A 21,921-nucleotide genomic window follows, 5' to 3' on the forward strand; every position below is an offset into this window, starting at 1 on the left:
GTCATACGTAAAGCACAGAAGGCTGCATCTGTTCCTGAAATGTGCCCATTTCTGAATGAGAAGGTGTCCTAGAGAGGAACATAGGTAGGGAGGGTGAAACCAGCAGGGAACTGGAATTTGGGTAGAAAGCGACAATAAGCATCCCAACGAAGAAAAAAACCAATAACCAATCCCTGAAGATGAGTGGACGGTATCACAGAGGGACTCAGCTGAGAGGTAGCTGCTGTTCTGCCCATTGAGAAGAAAGAATTGGAACTGATTACATTATTTTAGCACCATGGTGTATCATAAGGGTGCTTTTCACCCAAGTATCTGATCCAGCCCTATTTAGTTTATGAGATCTGACAGGAACCCTGCATAGAATCTGATGGCTTCAGGCAGGTGATTAGTGTAAGCACAGTTTATAATTAGTGAAGATGTTTATCGTGCAAATTAATGGAAATGGAAGCTTTACTCGTACCTGTTAAATTGAAGTGTGTGTGTGGGGGTATATATGTGCAATGAATTCCAGTATTTTATCACGCCTGGCCTTCAGTGCGAATCGGCCTCCTTCCCGTACTGATTTGGATTTGGGTCTGGTCGTGGCTGTGAGGAAATGGCATGAGATTTTCCAGCATCTGTTTTCTGGTGATATTATTATTACAGTCCTGCTTTGCATCCCCCAAGGCTCGTTCGCATCTCCCCCTGCTCCTCGCTGCTCCTGCCATAAACTTGCTTCACACCTGCTGCAGCAGTCCGCGGGAGAGGCGCATCTCAGCCGAACAAAGGCGCCGCGAGAGCTGCCCGCCGGCCAGGGAGGAGGGAGCTTTCTCTAATCCGTGCTGCAGCTGGCCAGACTGTAAGGAGAGCGGCACTCTGCGGATCTTCTGTTACCAGATTAACATTCCGAGTATGCTCAAAGCTATTTTTGTATTTTATCTTATTTCGTGTTAAAAAGTGGGTGGAGTGGGGGAAGGGAATTTGGAGAAACATGACGTACAGTGTGTGTTTATAATCCATTTGGGAGACCATTCTTATCTTGCACGTGCTTCGCCTTGGGCAGTCTAGAATATTTTATCAGTTCTTAGGGTTTTATACCCTCCCAAATAAATTCCCTGTGCTGGAAAGCCATTGTTGAAGCACCCTGCTTATATCATCTCTGCAAATGATAGCTCTGAAAAAAGAATGTACTGGAAAAAAAATGAAGTTCAGAATGAAATATAAAAGAAACAACAGCAATAAGCTCTCTGACCAGAAAATAAATTATTTTTTAATTGTATCATTCCCCGGTAATAAAATTATGTCCAAAATAACTGCCTCAAATAGAAATTTTGACTGTGACTCAGAGAACTGGAGGGAACTCTGAAAAGTTGCAAGGACTTGGCTATTTTTGTTGGTTTTATGGGGAGTAGATTTGGAAGAAAACATGATGGTAGAGTTAGATAAGTAACTTTTTAAGAATAATAAAAAACCCAACAACTCTGGGCACTTAATCTTCATTTCATACATTGCATCTTCTGAAGGGACTGTGGATGGATTACCGTGTGGTTTAGTGAATTAACTTACATGCTCTTACCGCATACCTGAGGCTGGGGAATCTGAACTCATCCCACGGAAAACTGACTGAAAATCAATCAGCTTAGATAGATGTAAAGAGCTCGCTGGGGAAATGCAGTCAGGCAACTCCATCCCCAACTACTTATGGTATGACAACAGCAGCCTGCATTTCCACTAATTCAGCTGTCTCCAGGGCATCCAGTGTACGTAGGTCCAGGAAACGCGTTTCTAATGCTGCAGCTGCACAAATGGCTGCTGTAGGAGGCATGGCACGAGGTGACTGCTCACGGTGTGCTGTAGGCGCGTTGATTCCCTGCTGTCCATCCGTGCGTGCTGACTTACAAAAACACTGAGGCTGTTGGTGCCTTGCAGAAATCCAGGAGTATTTATCAGTTCTCCAGCCTAAATTATTTCCTTGCATGATTCTGGAGAGAAGGAGCATTTTCTTTATATATATATATATATACACATATACATTTAAAAAAGAACAAAGCAGCAGCCCCAGTAGGCTCCATCACTTACCTGCAGAAGGGCTGATTCCAGCAGTGGGCTAGGAGTCGCACATGCTCCCTCCCTCACTCTGTGTTCTCAAAAACTGTAAATATGGTTTTCATGTCTGACACGAGATGGTTTGCTGTTATTTCTGTCTTACCCTCCTACCCCTCAGACAGCTGCTAACCAAAGCCCTGCTTTCATTCCCATTTGTGCTGGGTAAAAGCACCATTCGTGGCTGAAATGTGTTTCTGTGTCGTCATCTGCCTTTTTTCACCAGAAGAACTTGCTGTTAAGAAATCTGTGACCTGATGTTGTGAATAGAGTGTGGTGTGTAACAGCAAAGGTGCTGTGCTATGAAGTCAGAACTGGGGTGCAGTCTTGGTCCACCGAGTGCAGTTCTGAGGATGCAATTTTTCCTACTTCTTCCTTTCTTCCATCTCTCTCATTACCATCTTGCTATGAAGGAAGCAAGAGATGATTAAAAAATATTCTGCAACTGGGTTTATTAATCAAGACTTTGTTTTACGTTTCTGAGAAGCTGTGTCCTTCCAGTTTGACCCAAGTTGTAAACGTCTGTGGGCTAGCTGGAAGCAAGCCGTGCTGCTGGCGAGGGCTGGTGGCTCTGCACCAGGCCCTCAGATGTGCCAGAAAGTGGTCTTAGGAGAGCCATGAAATTTCTCCTTATTTCTAGCACTCATAAAATAGGCTTGTTTCTGAAATAACCCAGAGGAGCAAAGTTAACGTTTATTCGGGCTGACTGATGCTTTGCAGCCCTTTGGTGAAGCCGTGCGCGAGTGGAAAGCTGCCACCAGCGGTGGGATGCTGGGCTGCAGGGCCAGGGCTCGGGCGGCTCTGTGGGGAGCACCAGAGGGGGGGTGAGGAGTGTGGGTGAGGGGACCCACTGGGGGGGTGGGGGCAAACCTTGGGAATTTGGGTCTGGCCCCAGCTGGAGAGCTGGAGCTCCCAGAGCAGCCCTCGGTGGGGCGATGCTGGGCAGGACCCTGCCTCCCCCCAGCTCTTCTGCTTCCTCTCACTGAAGCTTCTGCCCAAGGGCAAAGAAACTGAAATGATTTTTACCCTCCCTTCCCTTTGAACATTGGATTAGCTGATTTCTCTCTAGGCTGAAGATCAAAAATAGATCCCTAGTTCCTGGTAGCAAGGGTCAATAACGAAAGGGATGAATTTATTTGAAGTTCAGTTAAGTAATATTTATTTCCACACAATGCCATTTAAACTCCTGGTGATCAAAGCCTTAAAAATAAGGACTCTGCGCTCATGCCAACATGTTGTTTTTGTATCCTAAATATTTATAGGTGCAGTGCTGGCTGCTGCAACCCAACGGGCGGCGTCCAACACCCTGCTGTTGGCCTGGCAGGGTCCCGCTCCCTCCACGGCTCTGCCCTTCCCCTTCGCTGCCTCTCACAAGGGCTGCGGTGCCCGCGCATCACGGAGCTCTGTGTTCAGGTCTGTATTCAGATCTGCATTCAGGACGTGTGTTTGTAGGAGGGTTATTAAAGGTGGGCAGGAGGACTGCCAGCCGGTCTGCCAGGAGTCTGTCCTCCTGCTGCTGAGAAACGTGAAGTGCTGTCTGAGGAGGGCCGCCATGTTCTGGTGACTTGCCCAACAGACTTCTGAACGTTGATTTCTCAGTTAGCAGAGAGAAGAAAAAACAAAAACAAACCAATAAGAAAACACCAAACCCCTACTGAAATTCAGGGAGTCTGCCCTTTCTGAGTATTTAATATTATTCTTATTTTACTTCTAGGTGGAGGATTATGGTAATGACTGAAATCCCTCTCTGGAGGGCCCAGGTCTGATGGGGAGCCCTCCCTTCCCTGGAGAATGCCTGGCTGCCAGGCACCCAGGCAGGCTCACTCACCTTGAGGCAATCCTAAACTGGCCCAGATTTCTCTCAAAAGATTAAAGATGTTGTTGACCTGTGATCACCAACCAGATGATATGATTGTGTACTCCAGGGAAACTGCTTCTGTTTTGTTCCCCAATCCTTCCCAAATTATCCTTAAATTAATTTAGAGAGGAGAATGGTGTCAAGACTCTGAAGGTGCATTGGTAGCAGAAGGAAAAGTCTCGTGTTTTTTTTTCTCTGTAAATATGTGGGCATCTATGTGCTTTCTCCCTTCTATTAGCTGTGCCTTCAGGAGGGTGAAAGGTTTAAGCTGATCCCATTAATGTAAAGGGTAAAGTAAACCCTTTCCATGCTGGGTGTTGAGTGATAAGGAAGAAAATATTATGGAAGGCCACTGGATTGCTAGGTAATACGGTCATGGGTCTTAGTGAAATAACATGGAAAAAACAGTTGCTCACTTCATCTTCTGTGCATGACTGGGGAGTTTTATTTTGGAAGGGTTTCCTGCAGGATGAGGCAGTTGGTAGCTGATGGGGAGCTGCCTCTCCCTGTTAGGAAAACTGAGGACTCATCACGTTACTGCTGGTGCACATCAAATTTGCAGGACCGAGGCACTGCAGGGAAAGCTAATCAAACCTGAGTGGAAGTGAAAATGTTTTTAAACAAGCTATTTAAAACAAGAAAAAGAAAAGTGTTCACTGAACACTTGGCTGAGAACCCCAGAGAACAACGTGGTGTGAAAGCTTTTGCGTCAAAGCCCTCTTCAAATGCTAAGGAAACTCTGCAACCAGTACTGCCATCTCTCAGAAATTGTTCAGAAGGGCCATCAGAGTTCGCAGCACCGGTATTTCACAGTTCAGCCTGTGCTTTGCTCGTTGGTTTGCGCCATGCTCTTGCATCAGAGACTGTCCCAGCTATAAGTCAGTATAGCACTGTCTGTACTGTAGAAATTGAAAACACTGCACATATTTTCTGTTCTTGATGACTATAATAATGAAGTATTATCACCAGAGTTTGTAAATGTCTTTGATAGTACTGGATCGGGGTAGTCTGATCGGCATAGATACTGCTACTAAAATGGAATAGAGTAACTGAAAGTAATGCTGCCAGCAGTGTAGGCAGAAAAAGATGTTCCCTTCGTATTTTGCTGTAAAAAAGATTGATACTGGAGTCAGCAGTTTCCAGACAGAATACTAGCAATGCCTGTCAGGTCTAGGTGTTCAAAATCAGCTGCCTGCTTTGTAGCATGAGGTGTAACAAAGGGGCTCGGCACTCAGTGCAGCCGGGACCAAATTCCCAAGGGAGCGTTGGGTTGCTTGGCTCTGAGAGATGTAAGATTAGTTATTGTATGATGAGACATCATATTTTGATGCTTGCAGACAGGAAACAGACTTGGCAAAGCCCCAAAATGTTATCACAGTGTTGATAACTTTATTAATAGTAGATCTGAAGACATAGTGACGAGTTGGGAGATTTGGGTGAGGACCCATCACCTCTCTGGGTAACACTGGGGCAGGAAGGTGTGATGCTGTTGCAGGAGCATCTGTGTGTGTAAATACTGGGTGTCACGGGGAGGAAAATACCTGAGGAATAGACAGGGGCAGAGTAGATTTGCCTCTGATTCCTATGCTGTTGACTGCAGTGTGGCTTCTTCTGACTTGTGCTGGAATACATAACCAAATTGTCAGGCCGATTAGAAGTTAGCTGGTGTCATGAGGCATTCATAAACCTTGGAGACCATAGGCAGTATATGGAAAATAAGATTTTTTTTTCCCACTTTATGCTTTTCAGAGGAATATTTATTAATAACTCCTTCTAGTTTTTCTTATTTGGTTTTCTTATCTGACTTTGTGCTTGCTCATTTTTATTTTATTTTATTTTATTTCTAATCTGCTATGAAATATGGAAGAAGGATGCTTTGGGGTGAGAGAGTATAAAGGTGTCTTGTTGCAGACTTCAAACAAACTCCGCCGTGAGTAAGTCTATATCAAATTCACATAAAATTGGGTTGGCTAGCATGCTTTTGATGTTCTTGAACTACTGCACAAAAATGTTCAACAGAAATTATCTATTAAGATTTTCAGTTCAGTCAGGCATTTCCCTAAACAAACAAATAATACTTCATCTTCAGTGAGCACTAGCTAATAGCAATTCTCATCCTTCTGATATAAAATGACTCGATTGGTGCCTTTCCTGACAGTAACATTCAGATCACTCTCATTTTTCCAGTAAACCAGTTATCCTCGTGTGTTCCCACGTAGTGGTGGGGAAGGTGGGCATGGCTGAAGTTGCACAAGGTTCACCACCTCTCACGGAGCAGAGGATGCAGCGATTTGGCAGGTGGGGAAGTGAAAGCTGCTGAATTAATTCTGACTTTCCAGCAGACAAGCCTGGAGCTGCTGCTGGGGAGGACCTCTTTGCATGGTGAATGAAGATGTTACGCAGGTGTTCACATCCTGGCTGCTTTTCCTTATTTTAGCGAAGTAAAGTAGAGTAACAGAGTGAGTTTGTTTTTCTGCTTCTGCATTTAGAAGAGACAGTCGAGCCAATGTAATATTTTTTTTTTCTGACATTCTCTCTGCTTTGTTAATTCTAACAATTTCTGATTAACTTTATGTTACTGTGTGTGTGTGCGCACCTGGGAAGGCCTCATAGACATCTCCTCCCCCACAGAAGGCAAGTGGGAGATCAGCTTAGTTCTGAACAAACTCTTTAAAGGTGAACTGGTGCCTTTAAACAAAAGCTGAGCTTCTCACCAAACCCAGGCGCTCAGTGGGGATTGAACCACTGCTGGGCAGTGAACTGGAAGATGCAGCTGCACTTGGAATTTTCTCTCTTGTAGGGAGAAGCATAATTCAGCAAAACTTGATGTTGGCTGTTTCGCTCTAACTTGGTGCGCACCAGCACAAAGTTGTGCTGAGCACCGAGTGCCTCTGACCATCTGGGAGCTTCAGCAGGGGCTCACACCTTGAGGACTTGCAGCTGCAGAGAGGAGATGCTCTACACTGCGAACCACAGCTGAATTTGGCAGGGATTTGTTCCCAGGTCCTTAGTCTGGTTGGCTACCCACGGGCTTGCACCAGTTTGGAAACACAAGCTGCGTGTGACCATGCTGGCTGGGAGCCTCTGAAATGTGGGTCTGTGGCTCCGGAGCCCAGGGGGCCAGCACCCCCTGTGCAGAAGATGTCCGCGGGGTGCAGGGATGCCCCAGGAGCCTGGGCCAGACCCTGCCGGGGCCCCTGCTCCCGCCGTGCTCTGTGGCCACTTGTTTTCATCTGCCTGTGCTGCTCTTGCTCTGTGACATGGTGTCTTGCCTCAGAGCTTGAATTATTGCCTACATGCATGAGTAGAGCCTTTGGAAAACAACTAAGCATGTAATTAAGAGAGTCAGTGTGTTTTATGGGGATAGTGACGAAAGGAAACAGCTTTTCACTTTAGTAATTGTGAGCGCCTGTCAAAAGAGATTTGTGGCAAAGAGAGGTCAGTTGGGTAGGGAGCTCCTGCTGCAGAAAGCAGACTTCCTTCTCAAGTGGATGTAATTGTGTTCACTAGAATTATCAGACTTTCATCTGAATTCATCAGACTTTTTACAGATGCAATGCATATGCATTGGCTTGGCGTTCTCAGGGCACACGCAGCCCGCTCTGCAGTCTGAGATGAAAAAGCTCCTGAAACCAAACCCCACGGACCTTTCTGAAGAGGGAGAGAGAGTCAGCAGCTCATGCAGGGCCGGAGGTTTTGATGCCAGCTTGCTTTGTGTAACAGTAGATCTCCATCACTGGGAAGCTCGGGCAGAGAAGCTGTGGGCTGAAGGAAATCTGGATTTGCTGTGGCATTAAGAGACTCAGGTTTTTATCTTCAATACCTTGCAGAATTTCCATGTATGTTAACAGCAAGTGCTTTATAGTCATAAGGCTTTTGTATTTACCTTTAAACATACAAACAAAAAATACTAGCTAAATTAGGAATAAAAGAATTGAAAATGCTTTTAGATCTTCTCATGAAGGCCACAAGTAAACAAGAAGCAGTAATTTGTTTAAAGTTGCAAAGTGTTTATTTCCGAGCTGATTTGCTGCCACCTATATGCCATGGTGATGGTGGATACATAGATAAAGACAGGCGGAATAAAGGAGGGTTTTGCTGAGATATTCAGGTTGTTGCACTCTTCAAATACTTAATCAAGTGGCATATTAATGTATCTTCCTTGTTTTCCAGTAAGTCATTAGTCGCTTAAGTGAAGTTGCTCATGCAAGTTTTCCCTTTCATTAAATATTCATGTCTACTAATGGAAATTGTCTTGACAAATTGGTCAAACTGAGCAACTTATGAATTTATGCCATAGACTAAAAAAAGTTGTTTGGAACTCCCAGTGAGCTGAAGTAATGCTTGCAATCATTAACACTTCATTGATTTTATAATTAAAAATCTGTAGAGTAAACAGAGCATCCTTTTAAATGTGGCATAGCTGTTTATCTCAATGGTTAGTGTTAATATTCATCCTTTTCCTGAGAATACCCATGAACTCCTAACGATGCTTTCTGTTGCCCCATCTCAGGGTCCGCCCCCCCAGAAGCTCCAGCAGGTGGCAGTTGCAGTTTTCAGCTCTGAGGGCGTTTCTGCTGGGCGCTGCGCTGTCCCTGGTGGTCCCGGTGCCTGGTGCACGCATGTTCCAAGAACAAAATTGCGTTGTAAAACCAAGTGGCTGAGCTAAGACAGAATTAACGTTGCCTGAGGCCACTGTAATGAGTATTAATTAATGGATCTCTATCTTCTCTAAGCAGGCTTATGTGGCCGAAGGCTTATGATAAAGTCAGACGGGGGTAATTTTTCATGGAGACTAATTTAGCCCATTAACCAGTAACTAATAGCCCATAACTAGTTTCATGGAGAATAATATTTCGATTACTAGCCCCGAAGCATGGCTGCTAGAGTGTCTCAAGGAAAGGTAAGATCTTTCATATATACATTTTTTTTTTTTTAAGCTTGAACTCATTTTGCGAATAACCATGCTGTTACTTAAAGCCAAACCAAATACAGGAAAACGAAGTCATACTCACATACAGATTTCCGTGCCTTGCATAGAAGTAGCTCCAGCTTGGGTGAGCAGGCGTTAGGTACCTTGGCAGAGAAGCATTATGGCCTGCTGGTGCAGATGCACCTAGGAGGCTTGCTGCTATCTATTTTTTTATTTTTGAAATATTTTTTTTATTATTTTTGAAGTATTTTTGTTCCTTGATTAATACTTAATATAAATAATATATAAAATGTGCATACACAGTACATAATGTTTATTTTAATGCTTATATAACATTTAAACAAGGCTGCTCTCAGTCCTATTGGTGTAATACACGTACACGTCGCCTATGGTATGTAAGTAACGTGCTCGAAGCGTTGCTAAGAGTGACGTTTTGTACAATGAGTGTACAACGAGAGCAGAACTCAAAGCAGGGCTGTGAGCACCGCGGGGCTCGTTGCTCTCAGCGGCAGGCCCCACGTGGGGCCTGATGAGAGCAGTGCTGAGGACGAAGGCGTCTGCCTGGGAGATCAGGGCCACGCCAAGCGGTCCTCCAGCGCGCACACGACGGGACAGCAGCGTCTCCTTTCCCTGCAGTCATTGACGTTTGATCTCGTTAAATTTAAAGGAGCACAGGTGCCTCCTGACAGGAGAGCTGTGGGGAGCGCAGCACAAGGACTGCTGTCAATGCCCCCGACGGCCTCGGAGCTGGGGGCTGACAGGCGGTGTCTGTGTGAGGCTCTTACGGCTGATGTGGCTGGGGAATAATTAACAGCAGGTGAAGTAGGGAGGTAACAGCTATTTGGTTTATAATCTCTTTTATATTTTTAGGAGACAATTTCTGGATGCCATAGGGAATGTTACTTTGCTAGTCTGGGTTGCAGAACTGAGTTAATATCCTCAATTAATAGGTTTAATTTGAAGCTTTAATATTCTAAGATAATTGGCTACGTCCTGGTGCAAATGAGCAAAACTACACTTAAATGGTTATAGAACACGTTGATTTGAAAATGTTTTGGGCTATGTTAAAGGCTTTTATTTTCATAATTCCCATCACCTGCAGAAAAGTTAGGCTGGGGCTCGACTTGCAGAACTGTCCAACGCTGACTTTAATGTTCTGTCATTTTCAGTAGGAGTCTGCCATTGCTTCGAGAAACAGGCGGGCTTTCCAAAACACCCAGATGCCGCCTAACTTCCTTCTAGGAAATGAAATAGGAGAGCCCCTCATCTGTGCGGTGCTCCAAACTCGTCCATGAGCATGCTGAGAACAGGTGGGACTGTGCGCTTGCACAGGCTGGGCGGCTGGCGGGTCGGTATGGGAGAAGACCAAATTAATACAGAGGACACGAGCGGCACGTCCCAGAGGCCTGGCGGAGTCGCCCTGAGCCGGTCGTGCCGCCGTCCCTGCCGCCGCCTCCCGCATGTGCTATTCAATGAGAAATGTGAGTTTTATGGGGGGGGAAATCTGGAAATATTCACTTTATTGTGAAATGTTTTTTTTTTCCATTACATGTGAGATTTCCAGAAGCTTGTCAGCAGGGCGGTTCTCTAAGGATGAACATTTGCTGAAAGTTTTTTTTAAAGGATATGTGTGCATATTCATAGAAACAGACCTTCACATTCTAACACACGACTAACTACAGTGGGAGTTGTCCTTCCCACAGCTACTGAGATGAAACTGGGCCTTGTTACTTATTTTATCAGTTGCAGATAAGCAAGGTAACGTGGAATTAACGATCTACAGTATGGGATGAAAAACTATTTAAAGAGGCTGCTTCTTGGTTAAAAATCATCAAAGAGATAACAACCCATCATGTATCTGCAGAGAGAACGATGAATCAATTATCCTACTGCAGAGAAGTATTTAAAAATACCCTTAAAGAATTTTTTTTTCATCTCCTCTAATGATTTGAGAGACTTCTCTGTCTAGATATGTTGATGAAAATCTAATGGAGATTCACAGCTTTTCTGACGCTGTTGGCTCTGGCTATGCAATGTGCTTAGGAATGCTTCCAAGATAAGGATGTCAAAATTAAGCCCAGTATTAAGCTTTCATTTCTGGTACCTTATAACAGGATTCATCAGGATTTAGTACTTTTGATCAAGCCAGGAGGTTTAAGAATCCCACAAGACTCGATACAATCTTACTAGCTGAATGCTTGTCAGTGTCTTATTTCTACACATCACGCATGATCCCATGATTTGTCTTTGTTCCTGTCTTTCTACTGTGTTTTGTGGATCTTTAGAGGAAGTACGTTGCTAAGCTTCGTTTAACTAGAACAATCTCTATTAAATAAAATTTGTTCTGGATAGAAATGTGTCCCTGTTCAAAATCCGAGAAGATATTTATTATGATTCTTATTTCAGGGTCTGATAACCAGTAGAAATGTAGACATGCTCTTGTGTATTTATCCGGATATTCTTGTTCTTGGCTGAGTTTTTAACTCTCAAAGGGAAGAAAAATTCCCCGAGAAGAGACTGGATAATCAAAGCAGAGGTTCCACACCTTGGAGGATTGTGTTGTAGAAGGCTGATGAAGTTAAAGTAGACGGTTACCTAAGCTGGGTGATGTGACCAGATTAGGATGCTAATTGTCTTGGCTGTCCTGTCGAGTACTGTAACTTGGGGTGATTTAGATTACTTAAATTAGGCATCTGGTCCCTCTCTACTGACCCCTTAGAGACCTTAGTGGTATCAACCTCCTATTTTAATGGTGAAATCCTGAATCTAATGATGTCAAGCTTTTCCATTTGTATTATTTAAAGCAAGGAGCTGGAGAGGTGAAAGGATAGGTAGTGAATAGATTAAGGAGATTCAGTGATGATTATGGGGTTTTTACCTACTAAAATCATATTGCCAAAGGCTTTATTCCCTCTTCATGAAGTCTCTCTCTGGTGGTCTTGCAGGGGTGGGACGGTGTTTGGAGGCCAGCAATGAGGCTTCCAAGGAAATTGCACAGAGATTCATTGGTTTACACGTACGATTTTGAACAGTGTCCCAAGAAACATCCTTTTTATTGCTTTGCCCTGAGCCTGAGATTGTTTACAAGTTCTTTTATAAAGTTTTGCCTGATAAAGGAAAACCGGTCAGAGCTCAATGCCGCTGTGGCCGTGGTTTGCAAGTGGGCGCAGAGCAGTCTGCCCGCGCGTTCAGCTGGCCGTGTCTGGGTAAACTCAGAACCAGAAGCTGCACGGGGTCATCATGCTACATCAGTTTCATACTCTGACTCACAATAGACTTTTCTATGAAATAACATTGTGTTATTTCATTTGCTCTGTTGCCAGCTAATTAGTCTGATATGATTTCTGGACCACAGCGAGCACAAACAGCTGTTGTTTGCCTCTGCAGCATCATTGCTCTAGCTGCTTCCCAAGACTGTTTCCCACGTCCTTGCTTGCCTTGCCAACTTCACACTAACATTCACATCCTCCTCTGTTGTTCTGCCCTCGGTTCTCCTCCTGCCAGCTGTGTGAGTTCTGCTCCTCTCCGTCAGCCGTTCGTGTGGAGGACGCCTCGTGCGCAGCCCTGCCGGGACTCCTCCAGCAGAAGCGTTGTCTTACAGCCCGGCCCTGCCTGGACCCAGCCCTGCGTGACATCCCTACAACAGCAGAAAAATCTCCCAGATTCGGGAGATTGTGTGGAAAGCATCAGTCCAGGGCAAAACTATGTATATAGAATGAAATGATTCACATTTGTCACTGGCATTAAATTGTGGGGCATCTAATGAATGAACATTGTATAAACATTGAGGGGAATAGCAAGCTCCCTTGCCTGGATGATTAAGGAAGTAATTGGAGCAGGGAGGTAGACAATTTAAAGTGGAAATAGCCTGTGAAAGTCAAGACACAGCAAGCAAAACCCCATGACCAATCCAAACTCAGAAGAAAACTACTGAGGGTACACTGTTAGTCCAAATCCCGGGTTTCCTAGGAGATGAAAGGCATTTCAGATACGGCTAACGACTTGGTTCGTATTGCTCAGCTAAAATAACTCTCTCTGCCAGTCCCCAGCTGCTCCAGGCTTTTCCTTGGCTCCATGGTAATGAACACGCATTCAACCAGAAAAGCAGATAGCGTGGCTCTTGCCTTGCCTTGCTCCTGGAGGTAGTTTGCTGCTTCAGAACTGGGTTTGAACTGAAATATGATTATCTGACAGCTCACATTATGCTCCATTGGTTGCTTTTCCCTGATGACTAGAAGAGTTAATTTATTTCAACAGTGACACGATCAACATTTAACTTTAAATCTTAAAAAAATCTTAAAAAAAGAGTGAGAAGGCAGGGAAAGGATTAGGAACATTCTCCTTAGGTTAAGCCACTAAATTTCAAAGTTATGTAAGGACATGATCTGGAGTAAATCAAAATGAAAATGATATGAAATTTCTCATGTGCCATCTGCTTTAAATTTAGTCAGCACTTGCTGTCATCTAAAGCATGTAATTCTGGGTAGCATGGGTACTCAGAACATGTTGCTCTTACTGAACACAGCTGGGTATCACTCCGGAAGGGCGGCCTGGAGTCTAACGAGCCCTGCTGAGCCACTGGACGCTGCGTACAGTCAGCAGGATATGGCACGGCCCAGGATTTAGACAACTTTTGTACATCACAGCCTTAAGTGCAGGTATGAGATATAAATAATCTATTTAGCCTTAAAATTTTGGAAATTGTCACTCAAATCTGGTTTTGCATTCATGCTTTTAGTTTCAAAAGAGCGGCAAGATGCTGTACCCAATTTTTGCTGGCTGTTCCCATAGCGATGTGCCCACCTCTGACCCGGCACAGGTTTGCATGCATGTACTTACATACGTACCCAGCATTTCTGCAATGTGTTTAAATGTTTGTCTTCTTTAAACAAAAGAAAGCAAATAAATGCAAAAAATTAAAACTGTATCTGAATGCTACTTTGGGTGTGACTCACAAACCCAGCGCCCCTTACTGCAAGTTACCTGTTTCAGATTATTTTATATTCCCTGGACATTTGGCTTGAGAGTTATGCATAGCTCTGTTGGCTGATTTCACGGGATTTAGCGATTTCCTGTAGCTTTGTTATTAGCTCTTAAGAGTCTTAATTTAGCAGTTAACTTGTGGTACACGGTCCTCGATGTGCCACCATAGGTCCTTAAAAGTGCATATATGCTGAGCCAAATGGTGTATTTACATGCTTTAAAATGGAAGTGATGAGCTAGGAAATAAGGTCTGGCTGCAGAGGGGCCCAGGGCATGGCTGTCTGCGGCAGGGCTCAGCCGTTGGCACAGGTTTGGGACGTGCCTGTGGGATTCTCCAGGCTGCACCGCGGTGCTGGCATCGATGGGGAGCCTGGCGGGACAGCGGGGCTTGCTCGGTGACCGCAGGAGGTGCCAGAGTGTCACAGGAGAGGTGAAAGCTGACTTCGTATCTTTAGTAGTGATTTAAAAAAAATCCCAGAATTTTCATATCTGGAAAGCTTTTTGGAGGAAAAAAATAAGAGTTTGCTGGATTTTGAGCTGAGCTCAGCTCTGTGTTTCAAATTTGTTGCAAATCCTTTTTGTTCTGTATTTTAACATATATCCTATGTATCAGTACAGATTTAACAGATGTTCTATATTCTGTATCGGCTGCGCTCGTACAACAAATATTCTGTATTCTTCCCAGATATGCATTTAGTGTTGTTTTCCTTGCACTTGATTCCCCTTGCTTTTGTTTGGTATTGTTTTACTTCTCTCTTTCCCTCCAATCTTTTCTTTCTTAACAGTAGTTGTATTTAAGGTAACCACAAATGCAATTGCCAGAAAACCCTTGGTGGTTGCTTAACTATGTACGTAGATGAACTGCGATAATAACGGACTAAAATGTTCCTTTTGTTGCCACTGTTGTAGGTCTTTGTGGTTTTAGTGTGGATTCTCAGCTCTGCAGGGCACTGCCAGCCCCTCGGCACAGCATCCTCCAACTCCTCCTCCTCCTGCTCCCCCCGGGCTGGGGCTGCTCGTACTGCTCTGCGTTCGTGGTGGCACCTCCAGCTCCTGGGGACACAGGTTGGTGCTAGCACCGGGGTACCTGGGGTGACTGCACAGACCTGGCAGCGTGGTTGCGGATGGTTTACATACATACGGCCTCTGCAAATTAAGTAGTGCCATTCATCATAAAGCATTATCTAAATTTGTTACAGAAATGCTCCTAGCCACAGGGAATTTGCTTTATGACTTGAAGAGTGGCACGTCTTTCAGTGCCTATAGTAATGGCTGTCTGTTTCCTGAGCTTAAAGATCATTATCCAGCACTCTTTCATTCAGCATAACTTTTATGTCTAGCAAATTAAATTCCTGGACAAAATAATTACATGTAAATGCTGCTAGGCTATTATTCACAAGGGGCCAATTTTCTAGCTATTTGTTGGCATTTGAAATGTCAAATTTACAGCACTGTAATACTTACAATGTATAGTTCAAAAATAGAATGTGGAAGGCTCCAATCTAGTCTGCCGATGTAAATTTTTAAGATAGCTGGACATCAGAGAGGGAAAATAAATTATCTAAGTTAAGCCAAATGGCTGCTTTATTCCAAATGCTCTTTGGTGTCTTTTCCATGCCCCCAAAAGTTGCTGAACTCCAGGCAGCCTGAGCTGCTGTTCCCAGGTCTCCACTCTAAGCTAGAGTTTTTCCAGACGTACTTCTCAGCAGGAAACCTGACTTTGCATCCAGTTAAACAGCCTTGATGTTTTCTTTTCCCACCCGAGCTGGAGGTGAGGCAGGGAACTTTTTATTTTTGGTAGTCTAATGAACGATTTTATGTACAATTTTGCATTCACCACCTAGCATAAGGAACAAAGTTTGACCTAAGCTTATGCTATGTTAAGAGCAGCTGTGCCATTGTCTGGAGAACCGTGCGATTGTCTTGGGGCACGGCCAGCTGTGGCTGCAGCCAGCTCTCCTTAAGCTTTTGTTGCACTTCCCCAGGAATCTCAGAGGTCTCTGCTCAGGTGGGGAGGACCTGCGTTGGTGCTGGCACAGGGGCAGCATCCCAGCCTGGCCGCACGACGGATCACAGCAGCTCTGCCATGGCACTGCTGCCTCCTCTGGCTCGGGAGCCTCCTGTAAATTAAGATTAAAGAGCTGTATACGCATTTCAGTTGATGCTGTCTCCCGGTAAAGGTTTTGTTAACACAGACACCCACATGTTCCTGGTTTCTCTCACGGTACTGTTGGAAAAACAATCAATAGAAAGCCCTGTCGTCTCCTCCTAAGATGGATGACTAATGAGTTGTAATTGCTCCCCAACCCTATAGGAAACTAACTTCATGAGGAGTTAAGGATTATCTAGCTGTATGTCCCTGGGAGGTTATTATTCTTGGAAATTAATTTAATTACTTTAGACCTATTAGAAATATAGAGATAGCACTGAAGATTGGCAGGGCAAAGGCAGAGCAACACATTTTTTTAAAAATTGTAAACACTGTGAGTAAAAGGGCTAACTTTACGTTAACAGAACTGCTTCTGCCTCCTTTGGGGCTTTATTGTTCTGAAAATAAAATTCTGTGATGAACTTGAGGGCAAACAGCTTTATTCTCCTCCGTGCCTGCACGCTGTGCCTTCAGCGCGGGGCCTGGCTGCAGCCAGCCGCAGTGGGCGCACGTGGGCCGGGGGGGCCGGGGGGGCCGGGGCGCGCTGTGCCCCTGCGAAGGGGAGCTCTGGACTCCGCCACATCCTCTCCTGGGTGGCCGTGAGCGGATGCAAGAGGAGACCAAGGCTCTGATTCTCCTCATTGATGTCCCCCCAGATACTCACCTGTCCCCAGCTGGTTTCAGCTCTCAAAACTCGCAGAGCAAGAGGGGTCTCTGCTGCGTGGTGACCCTCCATGTCTCCTCCGTTGCACTTGTCCCATCTTGTTTATTTATTAATAGTATAAAATCTAACTATGCCTGCAGATAGCTATATTGGAATAAAGCAATTTGGTGCCGTGCTAGGTAATGAGCTTAGTGCCTAAATGAGCGCGATGTCTCATCCAGACAGGAGCAGCACTATTCCCCCAGGGTGTGCTTACAGAGCGAGCCCTGTCGATGACAGAGGAATCTTACAAATACTCTTGAAGCTTGCTTCAGCCTTGAAGAGCGCAGTATTGGCATGGCACGGCGTGCTCGGTGGGGCTGTGTGGTTAACCTGCGGGTTACCGAGGGTGGGTGCCCTCCCATCTGCTGAGGGAGCAGCCCCATCCCGCCCCAAATGGCATCACTGGTGCCAGGGGAGCCTTCCCCAAGCAGCTGTAACCCTGCTTGCAGGCTTGTAAAACAGGGCGAGCTCTCCGCTCGTGCATGGGAAAACGTTTGCTTCCACAAGACGCTTAGGTGTGCATGCTGACGCTTTGGTGCTTGCTGCCCAGGGCTGCATCCGCCGCAGCCAGGGCCGGGAGGTGCAGCCGGGAGGTTTGGGGTGCCCAGAGCATTTTGCCTTACTAGTGGGGGAGCGCGGTACCTCTGCTCCTCCGTGGGGAGTGTTGGGAAAATAGTGAAAAATATTATTCGTAATTATTTTTAAAACATATGTATCTGTGACATAGCGTATGTTCCCAAGGAAAAATACTGAGAAGCGCTGCTGCTTGTGAATTTCCCACCAACACTGATCAGGGGAAATCTGCTCTTTGATGGAAGTCTCTCTGCTGGGTCTCACTTCCCATGGGGAGCCCCTCTGCCCAGAGGAACGCCCCCGAAAGGGGGTGCATCTTTGCCTAAATATTGCGACTTGTGGCAGAGCGGTTCCATTTGGGCTGAAGCTGAGGCCAACTTTGTATTGCGGGGCGAGAGGGCCCGGTGCAGCCCGGCTCTGCCCTGTGCACCAAGAGGACGAGTGGGAGGAAGGGGCCAGCCCCAGTGCCGGGGGTCCCGGCAAGCCCCTGTCATCCTCCTGCCGTGCAGGGAGAACTTGTGCACGTGCGGGTTGTGAGGGCTGGCAGGGAAGGGCTGCCGGGGCCCTGTGCGCTGAGCACTAATTGTGCCAAGAAAATAACAAGTTTGGGAGTTGTTTCTGTTTCCGGTAGGAGATTTATGCAGCACGCTCAGGACGGGTTTATCTCAGCAAGTGAGGAGATAGGCCCTGAAATGGATTTTCATGCTTAAAACTTCCAAACACAAGCGCTGTGCAGCTTTCAGTTTGTTTTGCAAATCCTTATCATCCAACAGCTATTGCTTGTGAAGTGGAGCAAAAAATGAAACCCACCGAGGAGCGGGTGGCAGGACTCCTGCTGGTTCGCTTGGCCCTGCTCGTGTCCTGGGAGGACACGTGTGCACGTCTCACAGAAGCCTCCAGAACAGGATCTGCATATAAAAATTAGTTTGTGAGTTTAGCCTTCTAGGAGCTAAGTTCATTGTGCTTCTGCTCCTTGTGAGTTGTTAACAGACAGTTTGCTTCTTGGGTTCTTCAAAATTATTTCGTGTCTCAATATTTTATTTATTTGGTAAGCGAATTATGATTTATCAAAGTATCAATTTATTTAAGACAGAAGACTGGAAATCCAGGAGTCCATCACTTTTTAAATGTTACCACAAACCTCACCTCTTAAAACTGAGCGGATGTGTTGTGTTGAATATTTTGCAGGCAATTGACTCAAAACTAAGACAATTTTGCAGGTAGTTTAAGTTTCATTGTACTCTCATTGTTGTCTGGAAAACTGCTTTAATGTTTTGTTAAAAGCTCTGCTTGTTGCGTCCTGCCCTGCCTACTCAGAGGGTCTGTATCCTTCTTTTAGGCGCATGTTAACATCCTTATCCATGGACACCAGGGCACTTCATTATCACATTAAATTATTCAAAGCCTGTGTATCAGACTTTCAAAATTATGACATAGTAATAGCAAATGATTAAGATCCTATGGAAGTACAAGATAATTTTTTGTAAGTACACCTTATGCAAAATTTCTCAATAGATGGGCTCTTCTCAGGAAAAGAGGGATTTCTGATTCCACCAATAATGATTACATTTGTTTAACACAGACAAAAAAGACTTTCAGTTTATCAAGTGGCTTAAAGCTTCCATGGGGTCCATGTAAATGGTTGGAAAGTAGGTCAGTGTGGCTTTGCACATTGCACAATTATGATGCAGTTGTGTGTGAATTCAATTACAGAACTGTAAAAGCTTAGAGGGAAAGCTATGTCGTATGCAAGCTCTTTGGCGTGCTCTCTTTTGCTTTAATCTCTCCAAGCTGGTGAGTCTGGGGAGAGCTTAATTAAAGTCGGTGAAAGTAATTCTGAAAAACACGAGCCCATGGAGTGCCTGGATCTGCTGCGCGTTCTGGCCTGCTAGCCGGTCTCCTTCTCACCATATGCTTTCCTCCGTTTCCCCTGCCTGATTCCAGGGAGGGTGACAGGACCAAAATATTGGCTAACTCCTGGATACCCCTCCTTGTCGGGCAGGAGCTGAGCCGGGGCTGCCCTTCTGCATGCAGCCGGGGGCTCGGGGCGCGATGCCGGGGCTGCCGAATGCTCCTGCCCTACAGGCAGCAGGGTGCCGGAGCTGTGCGCTGCTCTGCCCGCGCTGCCCCGTGTTCCCATCGCTGTGGGCTTGTGCTGGCAGCCCTGTGGGCAGAGCGGCACAAGTAGGGACCTGCTGGGAGGGCTCCATCCGTCACAAACTGTCCTCGAACGCCCGGCTGGCAGCTGGCTGCAGCCGGTCCTGTTCCTTCCTAAAATCCCGTGGGCTCCAGGCACGAGCAATGGTGGAGCGCACGCCTCCAGCAGAGTCGGCTTCTGATCCCCAACAGTCTGCGTGTCTGGATTGCTGCTCGAAGTCCTTGAGCAAGACAAGTGCTGAAAGAGGGGGGTTTGAACTCGGGAGGAGAGAGCGTTTAATGAGGGAAGGCAGACGGGGCGGCAGCTCTGGTACTGAAGGCAGGGAGCTGCAGACGAGAGCATGGTGGAGAGCAGGAGCTGGTGTTCAGAGGGCTTTCCTTTCTCTCAGAAATGGAGAAGATTAGAGATGTGCTGTGATAAAAGAGGGAGAAGTGAGGCTTCTCTAGCAGCAGCAGTGTTTCCAGCAAGCACCTTAGTCACAAAAGCAGCAGCATCTGTCCTCTCCCCCTACCACTTTTCCTGTTCCTCCGACAACCGATGCCACTAAATTATCCTGTCCTCTCCGGTTACTGGTTATTGAGTGTTTGGATAAGATGGATTCAAATTATATGCATGTTCAAAGAGAGAAGATAAAACTAGACTGCAGCATATTTTATGGCTTTTATAAAATTTTGATGTATGTTGTTGCAATAGATGGAAAGCCACCACCACAGCTTGAGGGCAGAGCTCTTCTTTGAGAACCTTACTGCTGAATTAATGCAGTCAAATAGTTAGTAGAAAGCAAGCATGTGCAGTTAAGATTGGAAAAATAAATGTTTTATTTTTATATATAGGCTGCCAAGTAAGAGAGACACCTGATTAAAAAATTGTGATTTTGGTGCATCTCTAAGGTTGTGCCATTAGTATGTATAACTCAGATCCGTACAGCTTCTCATTGCAAACTGGGAAGGCAGAGTAGCAGAAAAATGGGAAGAGCACGAAAGGGAAGCAAAGCAAACATAGCCCAAACTTTATTGCATTTTGAGTGTGTGTGTGGATTTGTAAGTGTAAGCTTAAAATGTGCTTTTCATACTACCCGATTTTTCTGTGGGACTGACACCTTCTTAATTTTATTGTCAGCTGTCAGGGCAATTATTTTGTCTGTCCATCTGCCCAGAGATCTCTTGGTGCACCAGGATGGAACAGCAGCTCCTGCACAGGAACAAGTTGCACTTGCACGCACTGCTATTTGAGACCTACGATTTATCTGAGTGGAGAAGCCACTCAGAATCCCGATTTTCTTTGTATTAAGCACCCCAAATACACTCCAGGTAAGGATTAAGGCTGCTTCTCGCTACCCCTAGCAAGGAGCGTGCACTTCTTGCTCGCCCGCTGACCAAGGCTGTGCTTGTGGGACTCATCCTGCTGCCACCTGCAGTGAGTGGGAAGCTCCTTGCTGGGGGTAATGTATGTACTGAGCTTTGAAATGACACAGGGCAGCAGAGTCCTGCAAAGTCAGTCCTGCAACTCTTTGCGATATGTCCGTGCTTTGTTTTGGTACAAAGGCATTGTACCAAATGTTTATCCACAGCTGCATGCTGAAAGCTTCTGAATGAATGAGTCTGACTTCTTTTAGGGATTCAGCATTAATCTGTCAATATTATTTACATACCTATCTGATGTGACATGGCTTTGAGTCTAGCATGACTCCTTCGCTAAAGGCCTACAATTACCTCCAGATAACCTTCTTTTTTTCCTTGTTTTATTCATGACTTTGACATTTCTGGTTGATGTGCTTCAAGCTTCACTTGGGTTTTGAGGAAGCAAATTTTTGTGCCTTGGTATAATGATTGCACCGTATTAGTATTCAACATACATGCATGGGATTGCGGCTGTATAGTTAAGGTAATGTCAAATAAGAAGGTTGACACGTTGCCAACCTTGCAGGCATTTTGTTCTTCAGAGTTGATCTCCTGACTTTAACAGCTTCATTCCAGGAGCGCTCTTCTCAGGGTTGTGTTCTGTAATATTTATTTGTGTTTTGACAGGCAGGTGCCAGATGGACTCTTGGGTCTAAGGGATCTCATGGAGTCCCAAGTTCTCTAAACCTATAAACTTCTGTTCCCTGAATTGGTCCCTAATTACTCTCTCATAGTATCTCTTTCTCCAACACATCACAGAGCATATTTTTTGGACCTAATAAGATATCTACATTCAATATTCAGTATATCTGAATATCATCATACTTAACCCACTTTAGGCATCATGAAGACTAGAATCATATTTTTTGCAGTTTTACTAGGAATTGCTTGGAACATCACACCTACAAATAAACAGGCGTTAATTTATCTAATGTGAGTATTTGCATGTTGTCATCATACAAGAACTTACACATACACAATGCATACATGCTCAGTTGTTTGGTTGCACATAAAAACTGTGTGGTTATGTGCGCATATGGATTTGTGACAGCTACTACATGCTTGTTTTAGGAAAAGAA

General features: G+C 45.2%; 1 long non-coding RNA gene across 3 annotated transcripts in view; it reads left to right on the plus strand.

Moving 5' to 3' along the window:
* The first annotated feature begins 14,766 nt into the window (after positions 1–14,766).
* The window catches only part of LOC121077929, a 29,406-nt gene continuing 22,251 nt past the window's right edge, over positions 14,767–21,921 (plus strand). For 2 of the 3 annotated variants that reach the window (XR_005824370.1, XR_005824372.1), the window contains exon 1: positions 20,566–20,752. This is a non-coding gene — a long non-coding RNA (uncharacterized LOC121077929). Of the gene's footprint in view, positions 14,922–20,565; positions 20,753–21,921 lie in introns of those variants that run through there. The other variant, XR_005824371.1, reaches the window with a different exon arrangement.

This window comes from Cygnus olor, chromosome 14 (genome assembly GCF_009769625.2).
Source record: "Cygnus olor isolate bCygOlo1 chromosome 14, bCygOlo1.pri.v2, whole genome shotgun sequence".
Lineage (NCBI taxonomy): Eukaryota > Metazoa > Chordata > Aves > Anseriformes > Anatidae > Cygnus > Cygnus olor.